The sequence below is a fragment of the Bufo gargarizans genome, chromosome 6 (assembly GCF_014858855.1).
Source record: "Bufo gargarizans isolate SCDJY-AF-19 chromosome 6, ASM1485885v1, whole genome shotgun sequence".
Taxonomy (NCBI): domain Eukaryota; kingdom Metazoa; phylum Chordata; class Amphibia; order Anura; family Bufonidae; genus Bufo; species Bufo gargarizans.
In genome coordinates this window covers 345,251,547-345,270,792 of record NC_058085.1, presented here as the reverse complement: position 1 = coordinate 345,270,792, position 19,246 = coordinate 345,251,547, and the positions used below count along the sequence as shown (strand labels likewise).

General features: G+C 45.7%; 1 pseudogene; it reads left to right on the top strand.

The window, feature by feature from the left end:
• The window catches only part of LOC122941136, a 193,936-nt pseudogene that overhangs the window by 81,536 nt on the left and 93,154 nt on the right, over positions 1 to 19,246 (top strand).

Genomic DNA, 19,246 nt, shown 5'->3' with positions numbered 1-19,246 from the left:
CCTGAACCTCTGCCTCCAATTCAGGATAAAGAGCAGAGACCACCACACCTTCAGACAAAATGGGACCCGGGTCTTCAAAATCCCCACCTCCCAGAAAACAACGTGACAGGGCATCCGCCTTCACATTCTTAACCCCAGGGCGGAACGTGACAACAAAATTAAACCTTGAAAAGAACAAAGACCACCTGGCCTGTCTCGGGTTCAGACGCTTGGCTGACTCTAAGTAGGCCAGATTCTTATGGTCGGTAAACACGGTAATAGTAATGGCTCTCTCTAGCCAATGGCGCCATTCCTCAAAAGCTAACTTGATGGCCAACAACTCCCTATCTCCCACATCGTAATTTCTCTCTGCGGAGGAGAGTTTCTTCGAGAAAAAGGCACACGGTCGCCATTTGGCAGGCGAGGGACCCTGAGACAAGACCGCACCCACACCCACCTCAGAAGCGTCCACCTCAACTATGAAGGACAGAGAGATATCAGGTTGTACCAAGATGGGAGCGGAATCAAAACTCTCCTTGATACTAGAAAAGGCCTTACGCGCCTCTACCGACAAGGAGGAATAATTTACCCCCTTTCTAGTCATATCAGTGAGTGGTTTAACAACAGAGGAATAATTCAAAATAAACTTCCTGTAATAATTGGCAAAACCCAAAAAATGAATCAGCGCCTTCTGATTCTCAGGAAGCTCCCACTCAAGCACAGCGCGGACCTTCTCGTGGTCCATGTGAAAACCAGAAGCGGAGAGAAGAAACCCCAGAAATTGAATTTCTGGAACCGCAAACACACATTTTTCCAGTTTAGCGTACAATTTATTCTCCCGAAGGATGAGCAAGACCCGACGTAGGTGGTCCTTATGAGTTTTGAAATCAGGACAAAAAATCAAAATGTCATCTAGATACACTAGTACAAATTTCCCCATTAAATGATAAAAAATGCTGTTCACAAAATGCTGAAAGACGGCTGGAGCATTCATCAAACCAAAAGGCATAACCAAATTCTCAAAATGGCCCTCAGGGGTATTGAAGGCCGTCTTCCATTCGTCTCCTTCTCTGACCCTGACCAGGTTGTATGCCCCTCTTAGATCCAACTTGGAAAAAACTTTAGCCCCAACAACCTGGTTAAACAGGTCTGGGATCAGAGGAAGCGGATAAGGGTCACGAATTGTGATACTGTTCAGCTCCCTGAAATCCAGACATGGTCTTAAAGAACCATCTTTTTTCTTAACAAAGAAAAAACCAGCGGCAACAGGTGACTTCGAAGGTCGTATGTGTCCCTTTCTCAGGCTCTCAGAGATATAAGCACGCATAGCGACCCTTTCAGGTTGGGAGAGATTGTATAAACGAGATTTAGGCAGCTTGGCGCCTGGGATGAGATTAAAAGGGCAGTCGTACTCCCTGTGAGGGGGCAACTCCTGAACACCACTCTCAGAAAACACATACGAAAATTCTGAGAGAAAAGATGGAACAGTCTTAATAGAAACCTCTGAAACAGATGTCATGAGGCAATTCTCTCTGCAAAAGTCACTCCAACCATTTATTTGCCTCGCTTGCCAATCAATGGTGGAGTTATGTTTAGTGAGCCAGGGTAGCCCCAACACTAGAGGAGTAGGCAACCCGCTTAGGACGAAACATGACACATCCTTAACATGAGTATAATTCACAATCAAACGGATATTGTGAACTATGCCCTTTAACGATTTCTGAGAAAGTGGAGCGGAATCAATAGCAAAAACAGGTATATCCTTTCCCAAAGTGCCTACCTGGAAACCATGTGTTATAGCAAATTGATTATCAATGAGATTGACAGCTGCTCCACTATCTACAAAAATCTCACAAAAAATATTCTTGCTCTCTAGCGCCACCCTGGCAGGTAGGACAAAACGGGAACTACAAGCAAACGGAAAACCTTCAATTTTCGCATCAACCTTGCCATTGGTAACAGATAGAACGTTTTTAGAGGATTTTTTTTTTTGTTTCCTTATTACTCTCAAAAAACTGCCTGAATCTCCTAGAGGGACAAATATTTGCCAAATGATTTATACCTCCATAACAGAAACAAACCCTCCTCTGAGAGCTGAATCCTCTATTGTCAGAGGCAAGCAAACCCAGCTGCATGGGCTCCTGCTCAGAGGGGATTGAGAAAGATTGAGACCCCTGCGCACTGAATGAGACCGCCGCACTGTCCTTGGACTGAGTATGACAGGAAGGAGTGATCTCTCCTCTCTCTCTAAGACGCCTGTCAATACGAACGGCCCGAGACATGGCAGAGTCCAAGGAGGTAGGTCTCTCATGAAAGGCAAATGCATCTTTCAATCCCTCTGAAAGACCATGGCAAAATTGACTTCGGAGTGCAGCATCATTCCAACCAGTATCAGCTGCCCATCTCCGAAATTCTGAACAGTATATCTCTGCGGACTGTTTACCCTGGCATAAAAGACGTAGTCTAGACTCTGCCAGAGCAATACGATCCGGATCATCATATATCTGACCCAGGGCTAAAAAAAAATCATCCACTGAACAGAGGGGCCGTGCCCCCAACGGCAGCGAAAAGGCCCAAGACTGAGCGTTATCCCTGAGCAGCGAGATGATGATCCCCACCCTCCGCTCCTCATCACCAGAGGAATAGGGAAGTAGGCGAAAATGGAGTTTGCAAACCTCTCTAAAACGAACAAAATTCTCACTACCCCCGGAGAAAGTATCCGGAAGCGAGATCTTAGGCTCAGAACAAACTCCATGAACGCAAGCTGAACCGGTCACCTGAAACTGAGATACAGTTTTACGGAGATCTGCTACCTCCAATGAAAGACCCTGCATGTGTTCAGTCAAAAGTGAAACCGGATCCATGCTTGAGACGGTTTTGGCGGTTTATAATGTCACGGATGGTGTAACAGAAAACAAGAAGTTACAAATAAGGATCCGACTGGCTTGATCCGAAACTAAGGAACAAAAGGGTGACCCCTATTTAAGCCCTGAAACTCTCCCTGTCTTCTCAGCCCATGCAAAGATCTCTATGATAGAAAATTGCATGCCCTCGTGCCTCGACTGTATGACACCTGAACACCCTATAATAGTGAGGGGACACGACCACCGGCTCCCTACACTTAATGCGGAGGGAGTCAGGGTCACCTAGGATCAAGCAAACAGGAAAACACAAATCAATGAACAGACTTATCTGTAGAAGCCTCAGTTGTAGCATCCAGCATGTACACACTCCAGGAAGTTGTATAAACCGCAAAGTGATGCATTATGGGAGGGGATTTAAAGGGATGCAATCAGTGCAACTAGATGACAGCTGAGAGAGGGAAACTAGATGACAAAACGAAAGCAAAACAAAAGAACCTCAAGCAGGAGGTTCTGAAGAACGTCTGTCAGAGCTTCTCAGATGTCTGGCAGTGACAGTACCTTCTTGGAAGTTGGGGCCAAGGTTTATTGGGCCATATAAGATCTGTCATTATTAATCCAGTTTCTTTTCGCCTTGAACTTCCACAGGCTTTAAAACTTCATATGTTTTTCACAAATCATTACTGAAAAGATATGTTGCACCTGCTGAACTGTCCTCCTTATCCTCCTGCTCCTGTCTTGGTGGATGGTAATCTTGAATTTCAGATTGCCAGGGTAGTAAACTCACAAATTCTCAGTCGATCTCTTCAGTATCTCGTGCACTGGAAAGGTTATGGTCCAGAGGAAAGAATGTGGGTTCTTGCGACTGACGTTAATGCCAATCGCCTTGTCAAAGCCTTTCACAGGGCGCATCCTGATAAAGTCGACCCTGGGTGTCTGGAGGTCACCCGTAAAAGGGGGTTGGGTACTGTCACTGGTCCCTCCCATAACAGAGGTGATAAGATCTGAGAAACTGGCGGCACGTGAGGATATCTGACAATCTCTCTGTTTTTTCCTTGCAGTGTGCTTGTTTAGTAATGACCACACCTCTTGTCAGGTGCAGCTTGTGGTCATTACTGAAGCTCTATTTAGTTCTGACTCACACTGCTTACCATGCAGTTGATATTTCCTGCTGGAGTTGGTTGAGCTGGTTTGGATCTCATGCTCCTCCATTCTTCTTTAAGCTAAGTGCATTTTGTTTAGCATTTTGTTGTTTGCTTGTGTTTGTGGTTTTCTAGGCCTCAGGGAGACGCTGGTTCCATCATCGGGGAAGGAACCAGTAGTCTCATTCCCTGCCACCCCTCCTAGGGATTTCCAGATGCTCCAGGGCTAAGGTTCCGGTGTATAAGTATTTCCACCTTCAGGGTCTACTCATATTGGCAGGAGTCAGAGAGAGGTTTAGGGATTCCTAGGAGGTCACCATCTCTCTCCCTTAGCTTTGAGGCTTAGACTCCTGTCTATTTCTTTCTGTGTGTTAACTGGTGTTTTCCCCTCCCCATTACTTGTGACAGCTGCACCGCAGGCTGGCCCGTACTAAGCACCCAAACAATTGTTTGTGTTTGCTTCATGGTAATAATAGGTATGGCAAGGCAGTTTTAGTTGTGCCTGCCAGTAGGTAAATTACCTGTAAATTTCTTCCGGCATCCATCAGAGGGTGCCGTGCTGTGCAGCACAGGGGTCTCAGCCTTCGGGCTGAGTGTATGCACATTTATTTTATGTTTCCCAGCATTTGGGGCTGTGTTCATTATCACGTTTCAGTAAAAATTCTGTTTTGTAAAAGCTGGTGTTGGAGTTGCTTTCCTCGTTCGTGACTTTGCTGTGTCCTGGGGAGCCCACCCCGGTATACAGGCTTACAGATATATGGACACAGAAAACGGACTCCTAAGCTAGCCATATGTGGAGTCAGAGCAGGACTCCAAAGCAGTGAGGAGGAAATACAGTCAAGTCAATGTGCCGGTTAAAGAAAACAGCAACCCGATACCGACAGTCTGAGCAGAATACCAGCCTGTTAGTGATTTTGCTTTGAGGTCCAGAAGCTTTAAGCTCCATCTCAGTTTTTTTTTTTCAGGGCAAATGCTACTTAATGTTACAGGTATTTTAATGTATTGTAATGTGTCCTGTTGCTGATTTGCAGAGCGATGGTCTCATTCACATCCAACCCTGAGGAGTATCTGTGGAAGGGATTTCTTTATGCGACCTTGCTGCTGGTAACAGGTTCAATCCAGTCACTCTGCCTGCAGCAATATTTGCTAGACTGCTACGTCTTGGGAATGAGAATCCGCACAACACTAACCGCTGCTGTGTATAAAAAAGTGAGTATACATAATGAATAGTCTAGAAGGTCTACATGGGCTTGTAAGGCTATTGCAATATAACTTCAGGGTTTCCCTACAGGCAACAATTGTGTCTGTTGCTAAATTAGGAAGATCAGGATTAAAAAACTATGGCGCCTCTTAAAACAGAAGAATAGATCTGTCATTGACCCATGGTCTTTTGTATCCCTCTAGGCTCTGACTGTCTCAAATGCCATCCGGAAGGAGTCAACAGTAGGAGAAACCGTGAACCTGATGTCTGCAGATGCACAGGAATTCATGGAGCTGACTGATTTCCGTTCATCTCCTTTGGTCCGCACCTCTGCAGATCGTGGTTTCTGTGGTATTCCTCTGGTTAGAGCTGGGACCGCCAGTCCTGGCAGGACTTGGAGTGATGATTCTTTTGATACCAATCAGCGCATTCCTAGCTACTAAATCAAAGACATTCCAGGTGAGGCTGTTGGCATCTACTGGACATGCACCAATTTGCTCAAACTGGCGTCATGTTGGAGGACTTCATGACCTTCAAGTTGGCATAGTCCATTGTTTGCTAATATTGCAGTACCATGACACACATGCCCACACTCCTGCCAAGTTCAGGAGACTCTTGAACAAAGGACAGAGCTTTCAGACTTCCAATTTGCCTTCAAGATTAACCTAATTATTAGATTTTTTTTTATGGCAGCTGGAGATTCTTCCTACTGCCGACAATAGGAAGAGATGCTGTAGTTTACACTTTAAAGGGGGCAGTATAGCTGGAACATTAAAGGAAACACTATGGCTGTCACTGTTATGGGCGAAACTGTAGATGACACTGGTATAGGCACACCATGACTATTACTTTTATGGGACTTTGTGACTGACACTTGTTTTGCACAATGTGATGGAGTGCAGCATGCTTGAGTGAGGATGGCCGGATGGGAGTTGTAGTAGTACTAACGGTTCTTATGTTTCCTGGACTCATGCAGTGATGTGGAAGGGTGCACCTTTCTTCCCCTCGTGGCACTCTTTGGTTCTAGAGTTCTCCTCCCTTGGTGTTGCACGTTTTGAGGTGCAAGGCTGGGTCCCAGTTGTCATGATGCCAACACTTTGCAGTGTACTAGGGGTGCAGCAGAACAGTTCTTTACTGAAGAATTAAAATGCAAACAGATCAGGACAGTTGTTACCATGCAATGGATTGGCTGTTGCTACACAGGATGCAGTGTTCACAGATGTTACAGGTTTCATGGCTGCACTGGTAGTTGAAAATTAGGATTTTTGTCTTACCTGTAAAATCCTTTTCTCACAGCGAGAAAAGGATTTTACAGGTAAGACAAAATCTGACTTTCTCGCTCGTATCATTGGGGGACACAGAAGACCATGGGACGTTAAAGAGAAGTACCATGGGGACGGAACAAGAACAGAATGAATCCAAGGCCTTTCATAAGGCCCCGCACACAATTGCAGCGGGGAGGACACACCTGGACCCCTCAAAAAAGGACAGGAAGAGCCATTCCCAGTAAGGCCAGCCAGAAAGCGTCTGAATACCCAGACGCCCAGCTGGGCAGAAAAAGAACAGCCCCGGGGACATAAGCCACAGCTTAGGAGACTTTAGAAGAAGTAAAGAGCACACCGAATATCCACAAGATGGACAAGAATGAAAACAAGTCAGGCACCAGAGCAAACAGAGCAACTATGGAATATACCAGAGAGAGAAAAATAGCCTGGGCCCAGAAGACTTCTAAGGAAGGTGATACCCAAGGACCAACACCCCAGGAAAAGTGATCAACAGTCACGACATGGCATGAGAAGAAAACAAACTGAAAATGGTATCTGGATACCAAGGGGCAGAGAACTGTGGATGTGACAAATCTTGTCCCCCCATTGGGGAAGAAGTAGACGTGTCAGAAGGTGACAACCCGCAACTCCATACCAGGCTGTCAAAGGAGAATAGGCACTCCAGCAGAACCATTAACAAATCAGGGCTAGAGAATCTGGATGTTAGGCATGACCATGGCCCATAAGAAAAGAATATCGAGGTAGAGAAGAGACACAATGGGAACATGGCAGTAAAACGCAAATAAATTGGGAAGTAACCTGGTAGGAAAAGAGTGTCCACCGGGATCAAAAAAACATCCTCTTCAGACCTATGGCCAAGGGGTTTGTCTAATAAGAATGTTCCTTAAGGAGAATGACAATGTGGTAAGCAGAGACATGGAGAAGAGGAACTTAAGCTCCATAACAAGAGAATAGAGAAGCCATCTGATACTTATACAAGGCTGCCTAAACTAGCAGACCTAATCGGAAGCTAAAGAAAAAGTACCCAGTCCAAGGGAACAGATAGAAACAACGTACATGTCGGAAAACATAAAAGTTGCGTAAACTCATCAGACATTATCAACCGCCACTGCGGTCCAACTCCGCCTAAAGAAGAAGAGAATGAGGCTATGAGAGGAATGTACAAAACGGTCAGACCGGAACCAGATTGTCACAGTCGTTACCTCTGGCTGTGACCTTCTGTCTATGCTCTCGCTGCAGCTCCGTTCCTGTGTGTTTGTGGTTCTTTATGGGTTAACTCCCCTGTGTGCCTATTAGGAGTTAATCCTCTGTCTGCTCCATGGGTGTGGCCTCTCTGCTGCACCCATGGAACCTGTATATAAGGCTGAGGTTTCCTCAGTTCTGGGTCAGTTCTCCTGGTGTGTGTTGTCTTGTCCTGCTCCTAGTTTGTACTCACTCTCCCATGCTGCTGACCCATGGGATCCGTATCTGTCTGTCTGTCCGTCCTATGTGGGTTTCCTACTTGTTCATTCCCGTCCTCTTTCCTGTGTTTTGTTATCTGTTCTGCCAGTTATGTTTGAGTCACCTTTTGTGTATTTATATGTTCCTCCGGAAGGGGGTGTCAGCATGATTTGACCAATCAGTTCTTGGCAGACATGCCATTCTCCGGAGGGAGAGTGGAGGGGGAGGTGTTAGCACAGTGCAGTTCAGCCGTGACTTTTGTGGCCAGTGCAGGCTGGCGGCATTCCCCTTGGCGTGCAGAGTGCTATGGGCAAGGCCACGCAGTATACCACTGGTGGAGCTAGTCCTTCTCTGCTCATTGCCACTCCTATTGCGTTTTTCGTGTAGGCTGTTGCTAGGGGCTGCGTGCTGGCTGCGGTCGTCTGATGTGTTATGCTTGTGTACCTCTGTACCCCTTTGATTCCGATTTTCTTCGTCTTCCAGTCTGGTTCCCGTTCCTGGTCCCACTCCTCCGGAAGGGGGTGTCTGCATGTCGGGCCAATCAGTTCCTGGCAGACATGTCATTCTCCGGAGGGAGAGTGGAGGGGGAGGTAACTTCTTGGTGCGGTTCACTTGACGTGTATTCCGTGTTGGCTGGCTATCTTCCCCTGGCGTACTGGCTGCGGACCCTCCGTGTAGGCTGGTTTTCAGAGGTTGGGCTGGTTGCGGTCGTTGTGTGTGTTCCTGCTCATGTACCTCGTCACCTCTCTGGTTTCCGTTCCCTAACCTGGGTCTGTTTGGGTTGTTGCCTCGCTTCTTCCCCTTTCTGTTTGGAAGGAGAGGGGGGGGGGCTTTGAGGGGTGGGAGTGTCACAGTCGTTACCTCTGGCTGTGACCTTCTGTCTATGCTCTCGCTGCAGCTCCAGTTCCTGTGTGTTTGTGGTTCTTTATGGGTTAACTCCCCTGTGTGCCTATTAGGAGTTAATCCTCTGTCTGCTCCATGGGTGTGGCCTCTCTGCTGCACCCATGGAACCTGTATATAAGGCTGAGGTTTCCTCAGTTCTGGGTCAGCTCTCCTGGTGTGTGTTGTCTTGTCCTGCTCCTAGTTTGTACTCACTCTCCCATGCTGCTGACCCATGGGATCCGTGTCTGTCTGTCCTCTGTGGGTTTCCTACTTGTTCATTCCCGTCCTCTTTCCTGTGTTTTGTTATCTGTTCTGCCAGTTATGTTTTAGTCACCAAGTTTGTATTCATGTCTCTGTTCAGCAAGCCCTTGCTGCACCTTTTTTTGCAGCAGAGTGCCATGGGCAAGGCCATGCAGTTTACTACTGGTGGAGCTAGTCCTTCTCTGCTCATTGTCACTCCTGTTTCCTTGCTATGAACTTCTGCTTGTGTTTTTAGTTGCCTGCTTGTATTTGCCTGTTGTTATGTTTGCCTATGTACCGTTGGTACCTTCTGGTACCTGTTGTCCGTTTGCTCCTGTTGTCACTGTCTAGTTCATGCTCCAGAGTGGACCCTGGCAACTCCCTGCGGCAAAGCCTAACCCTACCATCTGGGGCCCTAGTGAATACCAGGAGTTGCTTAGTCACGCCCCTCTGGAGTATTACTAGACAGTGGGGGTTTTCCTCCCACTGTGCGGACGGTACATAGAGCTCTCTATTTCCCTGTGTTTCCCTCCTTGGATTCTGTTTGTGCAATAACTCTTGTGTGTCTGTACCTGAGTTTCGTTTGTTTATTGCTTGACAACACGGAGGTCTCTCCTGGGACTTCCAACTCGTGACACAGATATGGCATAAATACTGCACCAGGAAGGGAGTGCGGACGTCGAATGCCACAAAGTCCCATTAAAAAAAATTGGTAATGGAACCATACTACCTGCGCAGATACTCCACAGCATAAAGGGGGCCTACAAGAACCCAACGGCTATGGAAACTGGCCAAGCAAGCAGAAACAGTATCTGGGGAAGGGCAACTACTCGCCTTGCAGAAGGGGAGAAGTAGAAGAGGCCGATATGGTTCAGTAGAGAACTAGTGTAAGTGGTGACAACAAGGACAGTACGACCACTGTACTCAGTGAGGCAAGCAGTGCAAACAACTTACAGAGGCAAACTGGATAAGCGCATACCCAAATTTCCACAAGGAGGGAACGCTGATGCTGTCACCGTAGCATGTAGTAGAGGCAATGCACGATATGTGAAATGAACAAGGCGCTAAACCAGCGCTACAGAAATTAGTAGGTTATACCAGGTACATAAAACCGCACTAGTGCCTACCAGAAGTGAGCAAACCCATCACCTATAGCATGGCTTGGTATGGGCATTTGACTACGCCATAAGGAATAAGAGAACCTGTCAGCCACCGCCTCAGGAACACCATAAATACCATGCTTAGTAAATGTGTTGCAGAAAACCTCACGAAATGCCAGGGTCTATACCCCACATGGAGGAAGCGGATACGGCAAGAACCTCTGCTGCCAAGCCCACTGACAATGCGTCATGTAAGCCAGAACCGGCTATGGCAGGCGCAGCACTATGAAGTGTCTTTTGCGCTGTGGCATTAGAAGAATTTTGATATCTCTGACTTTTTAGTCTAACCAGACTGTCTATTACTATGTAATTCCTCTAGCACCGTTTTATGGAAATGCTTGAAATAACTTTGTATTAACTTTTCTTCATACATAACACTGCTGCCTCTGCAGCAGATAGTTAATATACATAACACATGTTGAAAAGATATCACAAAATGGCGGTATGCATAAGATGGTGGTTCAACTGTTCAATCTTGTCATTCAACATAAAATGGTGGATATATTGAGTATCTGTACTCTTACTTTAAGTTACTTAAGCACTTTATGATCTCCCTGAGAGGTATATCTGAGGTCTAACTAATAGTTCTACTTGCTGAATTTGGTTGCAATTTGCCGTATGCAGTTAGCAGTAACTATTTGCAGATTAGGTTGAGTATGATCTGGTATGGTTGTATGCAATTTGGATTGCAATATGAAATTTGAATGGTTGCAATTGTGAACTTTGTAGTTTTCAATTGGTGGAACCTGTAAGTAAACACACATATAACTGGTTCAGTATACAGTTCTAATCACTATATTAACAGTAGGAACATTATATAACTATTTTAAATACCTATTTTGGCATCTCTGCTTCCATAAAACACAGCTCTTAGTGGAGTGAATGTCTGTTCAGCTTCTCTCCTCTGGTGTAATGATTCTAGCAGCTCCTGCTAGGAGAATTTCCCACACAGGCGGTGTGTGAGGCTGGCTGTGATTGGTCAAAACTCTTGCTCTGTGTGAAGCTGGCTGTGATTGGTCAAGACTCCTGCCCAGCAACAACAGTTTAACTCTATGCTTTCTGTGTTTCTGCTGTGTCAATTGAGCTTACCTTACATTATATAATGAATCTTAAAGGCATATTAATTTTTGGACACAAAATAAAACTATTACATGACATCTAAACATTAAGTCACTGTAAATAACTCTGGTTTTGTCTTTAACACACTGTAAGGGATCGTATCTTTTCAGGGAGTCACTCTCACAGATATCTCACCAGACAACCGATTTTCATGTCCAAACTGCATTTATTTTGACACTCTTCTCATAAAAGATAGTCCAGTTATACATCACTGGGTGGGGTGAGGTTCCCGCACCGCCAACACTTAAAACACAAATAAACTCCTGCCCGTCTAGGCGCTACCTAAACATAAAACGTCCCTACCTCACTCATAGAGCTCAGTTCACACATGGACAACATATGCAGCTTACCTCAGCCAACATCAATACTGCAGCCTCAAGGCTGTGGCAACTCCAGTACCTTTTGGGGGAGTGTGGCCCAGTAGTCCTCCAGACGCTGGGCATGCAACCCTCATTCTCTAGGTGTCGCTAGGTCCTCCAAACCTCAGGCTATTCAAAGCCTTGTGACCCCTCAGTCCTCCTGACTGAGACCACATATAGAGCCTCCCCTTCACAAAACAGTCTCGCTCTCCCTCCTCAGACTGACCTACTCTGAGGCGCTTTATGCAAGCCTGATTACAGCAGGCCTCACCTGCGATCACCTCAGGTAGAAAGAAAAACCCATACTGGAAGGGTGTGGACTGGGAACTCCCTTTACCAAGCCTAGCCACCAGTCTAAGTAAAATCCAGCCCAGAAAATGTATACAAAAATGTCTCAGCAAACTATGCTTTGCTGAGACTACTGCCACTCTCTGGATTTTATCTGTCTCACATATCTGAGATACCTGAAGTGGGACAACACACCTTCCAGCACTGTTCACATTACCAGAACACAAACATAGGAACTGTATTAAGGTTATTGGCAGGTCTAGCTGTGTAAACATATAAGCTATGTTAGCAACCTAGGACAGGTCTTTGCTGGCCAGCTACATCGGCGACTGTTGGCATTTGAAGGAAGAAAGCAAAAAACTCCCCCTGGTAAGGGGTCACACAGTGGTAGCCACGGAATAGGAGTAGCCCAAAAATCTACGGCCAGCGCAATAGACTGCCTCATAGGGGGAGGCCATACCAGCACCCATGGCCTCTCCAGAGGGGAGACTCCATCTGAAAATAAGGTCAAACAGCAGTAGCCAACATGAACTGTTGGTAGCGCAATACTGCACCGGGGAAGGAAGAAAACTGGCAACCTGTGCAGACATTCCATCTACTGAAGAAATGTGGATGCCGAGCGCACCAAGGAAAAGTAACAAAATTAGAATGCTCCGCATGGGGTCTCAAAGCACGAGGAGAGGCAGGTCAACACCCTGGAAAGACAGAGTCTATCACGTTGGCGCCCTATCCCAATCCGTACAACGACTACCTGAGGAAAAGTATAGTGTGAAAGTAGTCAGAGTTTCCCGTGGTACTGCCAAAATACTTCCTATGACGGGGGTAAGGCGATTGTCTGTGTCTAGCAAGGAGACCACACTTGGAATGGGATGGTATGCGACAAGGGGATAATGCAATAGGGCAAAAGATTCCAGAGGTAATGGGAATACTCCGCCTATGGAAAGAGGGGAGCCCGACAAGATGTACAGTATCCACTGGTAGAACAAGTACCACTGGTTGTGGAACTATCCCGCTGATGGAAGGAGGGTAATGCTACAGGATCTTGCAGTATGCAGGTGTGGTGCCCATCTCTACCTAAAATAGGCCGATAATGTAACAGGATAAACAGTTTCCAGTGGATAGTGGGGTTACTCCGCTGGTGGAAAGAGGGAAACGCGACAGATGTACAGGGTCCACTTGTAGAGCAGGCACTACTGGTTGTGCAACTACTCCGTCAATAGAAGGAGGGTAATGCAACCGGATCTACAGTATGCGATTGTGGTGCAATTAGTCCACCTATAGCAGGTGGAAATCCAACCAGACAGAAGATAACCAAGATTAGTGCAATTACTCCGCCTGCAGAAGGGGTAATGCAACAGAATATAAAGTCTCTGGTGGAAGTGCAATTGCTCCGCCTAAGGAAGGAGAGTAATGCTACAGTCTGTATAGGATCCAGTGGTAGCGCAATTACTCCATGGAATGAGGATAACATCACAGAATGTACAGTATCCAGTGGAAGTGTAAATACACCCACTATGGAAGGAGGGCAATGCTACCGGGAATATATTATCCAATGGTAGTGCCAATACTCCGCCTAGGAAGGAGGGTAATGGTACAGGAGGCACAGTATCCAATGATATTTCTAGTACTCTGTCTATAAAAGGAGAGTAATGTGACAGGCTGTACAGTATCCAGCGGTGAAGTAAATACCCCGCCTATGATGAGGCTTCACTACCGGATGTATAGGGTCCCGTTTGCAAATACCCTGCCTATGAAAAAAGAGCAATGATACAGAATGAATAGGATCCAGTGGTTGTGCAAATACTCCGCCTAAGAAAGGAGGGTAATGCTACAGGCTGTACATTATCCAGTGGAAGTGCAATTACTCCGCCTATGGAAGGGGGTAATGCTACAGGATGTACAGTATCCTATTCGTAAGTAGCTAGCGGTAGCACGCCGCCTATACATTGTGCCACTGGCTCTGCTGTAGCTGTAGAGAGGACACAGTGTAAGTCTGAAGGTAGGGCACTACAAGCACGAAGATAACAAGCTGGTCACACACTGCTATAAGGCGATGGAAACTAAGCCCAAAATAGGAGCGGAGCTCCAAGGGTTGATAAAAATAATAATAGCTGTGGGAATTACATGCAGCCCCAATCCCATTAACCCTTTTAATAGTATTAGGTAATTATTTTTCCCCCAGCCACAGAAGCACTGAGGCAAGAAAGGGGTTAAGTAGGTTGGGAGCGGAGCTCAGTGGGCCGAATATATGGGCGTGAAGTTTCGCGCTCTGAGAGTACAGTCCCCGCCCCCAAACACTCTGGGAGAACGCGGCATAGTAGGCTGCAGAGCTGGGGCCTCGCGTACAGGTGGGGCCAACTGGAAGAACTTCCGGCTGGAAGAGCAGCACATGGAGGTGCAACACGCCAGACCTGCAGGGTATGACGAAGTGAGGTCACAGTTATGGGCAATCGAGGGTACTCACTATATTTGAAGAACCCTGGGCAGGCGCGTGGCAGTGAAGGAGAGGTAGACACAGTTCCTCTGGGGCACGCTCTGTAGATAGGGACCAGGCCTGATGGTAGTTGAGGTGCCCTGGATGTTACAGGTATTTTATGTGCCTGGGGCAAGGTCCCTGTGGTATTCGTGACGCCAGTGCCTTTGGCCGGTGGCACGCCGGTTGATGGTTGGAAAGATGAAAGTACACAAGTATGCAGTGAACCAAACGGAAACTTTACTGGACAATCCAACTTTGTACAGCAGGGAGTAGTATAGTCTCTGTATTACAGTTCCACAAAAAAAAGGGGCTTATTCACAAGTATGGCAGGCAATAGTCATGCAAGTTACACTGAGGGTAAATTCCACAAGCACTCAGCAGCAGGTTGTACTTTTCCTCAGAATCAATGTACAGTGTCCTTTCTAGAACTCCTGCTCTGGCTTTATATCTCCCAAGGCCCGGATGCCTAAAAGGGTGGCTTATATTCTTGGTTACTTTCTTCCTCAGGTATTATACTACTTGCTATGGTTCCTAAGTTCCTCTGCCTATCAGGGGCACTTGGCTTACCCTGGGTCGCCTCCTCCTATCAGGTGGATAACTGTCGGTTTCTCCCAGGAGGTTGAATCCTGCAACTGGGGTATCCTCTTCAGAGCTAACTTAGGCTCTCTTGTTCTCAGGCAGGCTGGAGCTTCTCAACAGCCTCCTGGACATCACTAGCAGCCAGGGCTATCCAGCTGCATGTCAGGAGCAGGCTTCTTAACCTGTGTCTTCTCAGACTCCTGGCTCTGCACTAACTCTCCCTGTCTGGGCCTGGACATTTATACTAGGGGCTCCCTATCTCCCTCTAGTGTCTGGGATGTCTAACTACACCCAACTAGGCCTGCTGCTGCATTAGACAGGGGTACATTGCATATAACAACACATTAAAACATACATTAAATGCAGAATTAAATATGACATTTCTGTTCCTTGTGAGTAGGAGTAACGCGCACACCAATTGACCCTTGTGTAGTGCCCACCCATACCTAGTGGGACACTACAGAGGGAGTGGGAGTGTCACCCGTACCGACACCCAGTGAGAGAAAGTAGCGGCCGCCCAAGGAGGCCTGTGAGCGCTGGAGTACCGCTGAGCCCGGAGGAAGGTGAAGGGGGCTGGGGGCTGGGGACTGGAGCCGGACCGAGGGTCGGTGAGAGGCCAAGGTTTTGAGGAAAAAAAAACCTTTACTGTGTTCACTTTAGAGAACACAGGAGAAGAGGACCAAGCAAAAGGTTAACCCCCTAAAACCTAGTACAGGGAGGAGGGGAGGAATGTTAACCCCTGGGGGGGGGGAATGGTGGCGGGGGAAAGGTAGGTAATACTTACCTAGACTGTTTCTGCCCACCCAGATTCCAGCAGTGTCGCCTTCCTCAGTGTGCTGCCCCTCAGGGAAGGGCGGCTACACTGGCAACAGGGGGCTTTCTGGAAGTAGCAGATAAGGTGACATTGTAGCTGGAGGGTAACAGCGGATTTGAGATTCACTGTTCCTTCTTGTCTTCCAGAGGTTGGGAATGAGCAGCATGCTTGAGGACCCACTGGTCTCCCCCCTCAAGTGTGGGGAAGACAGGTGGTTGGAGGCCACCTGTAGTCCAATCGGAAAAATAATGATAAGTCGGCGCTCAGGTGTTGGTATTCAGGGAACATAGATAATGTCACATGATCCATCCTCTGGACCTATTTAAACAGGTAACCTGCAGGTTGTCTGTGATTGGTCTTGCTACTCTCACCAGCATTTTCATATTGTGTCATTCGTGTGTTTGGACCTCTGCTTTGCTTTTTGACCTTGACCCTGTGACCTCCCTGGAGTTGACCTGTACCTCTTGGCTTCTGACTTCAGATTGTATTTTGACCTCGTTATTGTGATGCTCCCTGTGTACCTGCGTGACCTCCTGACTTTGACTTTGGCTTGCTTGACTCTGTTACGGTAATCCTCTTTTCTTCTTTAGGCCCCTACTCGTATCTAAGCTAGGGACTGCACTTATCCCTACCCTCTGTCGTGACAAGTAGTCTTCCTTACTCTGTGCTTCTCTAGCTGACGTTGATGTCCAGGCATGGGGTGTACACTTTAGAACAATTCTGGAGTCTCCAGCATCCCAAAAAAATCAGCGTCATTTTTATTTTAATTCCGTTTAAAAGTACATAGATAAGACTTCACCACCCTCCACCACGGGTTAACATGTTTCAAACGCAATGTTCTTAATCATAACCTTCTGACGTGTGCAACACCTAGGGAGAAATAGTCTACGTCCACCAATGGAAGAGGAGAGGGAGAAGAAAGGGGAGGGGGAGGGAGAAACAGGTGTTTGTGGACAGAGGAACAATCAGCCCTTAGGTTGCACACTTCAAAATCTACTTGCCACCACCAACATAATATTTAACATTACAAATTCAGTGCATATATTTGATACCAATTTCTGCTGACTAGCTTGCACATATACACAAAGCTACTCTGCGGACAAGTAAAATTAAATACACAATATAAAAATGCAAGAGTGTATCTTGAATTCAATCAAAATAGAGCACCGAAGACCAATTAATACCCTAATTCTTGTAGTTGCTCTAATTGTAAATGACTGGGTATTTAATTCATGTGTGTGTAGATCTTGAAACACAGATGGCCCGTGCTGACAGTGCATCTCCTCCAAAAATAAATAAATAAATTATTTTCTATGCCGCAGAAATTTAAGCTAAGTAATCCGGAATATTATCCGATCAATTCCCAGCATCGACAGTATGTTTTTATTTCAGGAGGCACTTGAGAATGAGCTAACTGGAAATACACAGACGGGCAAAAGGTACACGCCATGGTTATAATCTTACATCAGCTCAAACAATAGCTTTGAAACAATTTAGAAAACATCCAGACCTTATTATAAGGTCGGCTGACAAAGGAGGTTCAGTCGTAGTTATGGATAAAGAAAGCTATTTTGAACAGATGATGGTCATGTTGTCTGATGCCTCCACGAACAGGAAACTACATGAAAATCCTCTGGATAAATATCGAAGGGAATATAATGCTCTCTTAGATAGAGGTAAAAGCAATGGTGTTTATTTTGATTAAAAACAGTTCAGTTTCCTGGACGTGGAGTCACCGATTACTCCCATTATGCACGCACTTCCAAAAATACATAAAAAGATGAATCCTCCCCTATTAAGGCCAATAGTTTCAGGTATAGGGTTGCTCCTAGAAAAAATTGGTGAGTGTCTAGATGGCATACTTCAACCCCTTGTAAAAAGATTGACAGGTTAAAGACACAACTGAAGTCCTCAAAGCAGTTTCAAACAGAGTGTGGGAAAAACATTATACTTGGCTTACAATGGATGTCATTTCCTTGTATCCATCTATGCCTCATGATATAGCTCTTCAAGCACTTGAGTACCACTTGTATAGATATAGTAGCCACCCCACAAACTTTATAGACTACATCCTTGATGTAACTGGCTTTTTACTTACACACAACTATTTTGGTTTCAACAATATTATTTTTTTGCAGATTTGAGGAGTTTCGATGGGGGCCAAGTTTTCCCCATCTCTGGCAAATTTAACCATGGGTTATTGAGAAGAACGCTTTATTTATTTCAGACTCCAATGCGTTTAGGTGGCGACATCGTCTGGTATGGCAGATGCAGTACAGACCAAAAGTTTGGACACACCTTCTCACCATTGAAATAGTTTTCTTTATTTTCATGACTATGAAAATTGTAGATTCACACTGAAGGCATCAAAACTATGAATTAACACATGTTTTCCCAATTTTTCGTACTGACTGACTTTCATTTCTTAAAGTAATGATGGCCACTCGTTTTTCTTTACTTAGCTGCTTTTTTCTTGCCATAATACAAATTCTAACAGTCTATTCATTAGGACTATCAGCTGTGTATCCACCTGACTTCTCCACAACGCAACTGATGGTCCCAACCCCATTTATAAGGCAAGAAATCCCACTTATATAACCTGACAGGGCACACCTGTGAAGTGAAAACCATTTCAGGTGACTACCTCTTGAAGCTCATCAAGAGAATGCCAAGAGTGTGCAAAGCAGTAATCAAAGCAAAAGGTGGCTACTTTGAAGAACCTAGAATATGACATATTTTCAGTTGTTTCACACTTTTTTGTTATGTATATAATTCCACATGTGTTAATTCATAGTTTTGATGCCTTCAGTGTGAATCTACAATTTTCATAGTCATGAAAATAAAGAAAACTCTTTGAATGAGAAGGTCTGTCCAAACTTTTGGTCTGTACTGTACATCAACGATTTGCTACTCATATGGAGTGGCGATGTGTCTGCCATACCAGACTTTGTTGAATTCGCCAACACAAATGTGTATAATCTGCGTTTCACACATAATATGGGTAGGCATAGTATTTGCTTTTTTGGATCTGAATTTAAGGGGTATTCCAGATGAAATCATTTATATGGAGACTTATCATAAGGAGATATCTGGTAACACCATTCTTCAGGCTAGCAGCTATCACCCAGGTCACACCATAAAAGCCATCCCGGTAGGGGAGTTTATTAGAGCGAGAAGAAACTGCATCACAGATATGGAATAGATAAAAAAAATTGAGCTAATGCCAATTGGATGCTGAGGCGAGCTAAAAACATAGCCACAAATAAAAATAGAAATGAACTCCTTTTAAAATCCCATAAACAGGAGCTGATCAGCAGTACTGTCAAAACTAATAAACCAACACTTGTACTCACCTATAGTCGACAAGTTTCCTCTTATAAAACAAGTAGTTTACAGGTGCCTTCCAATCCTTTTTAAGGA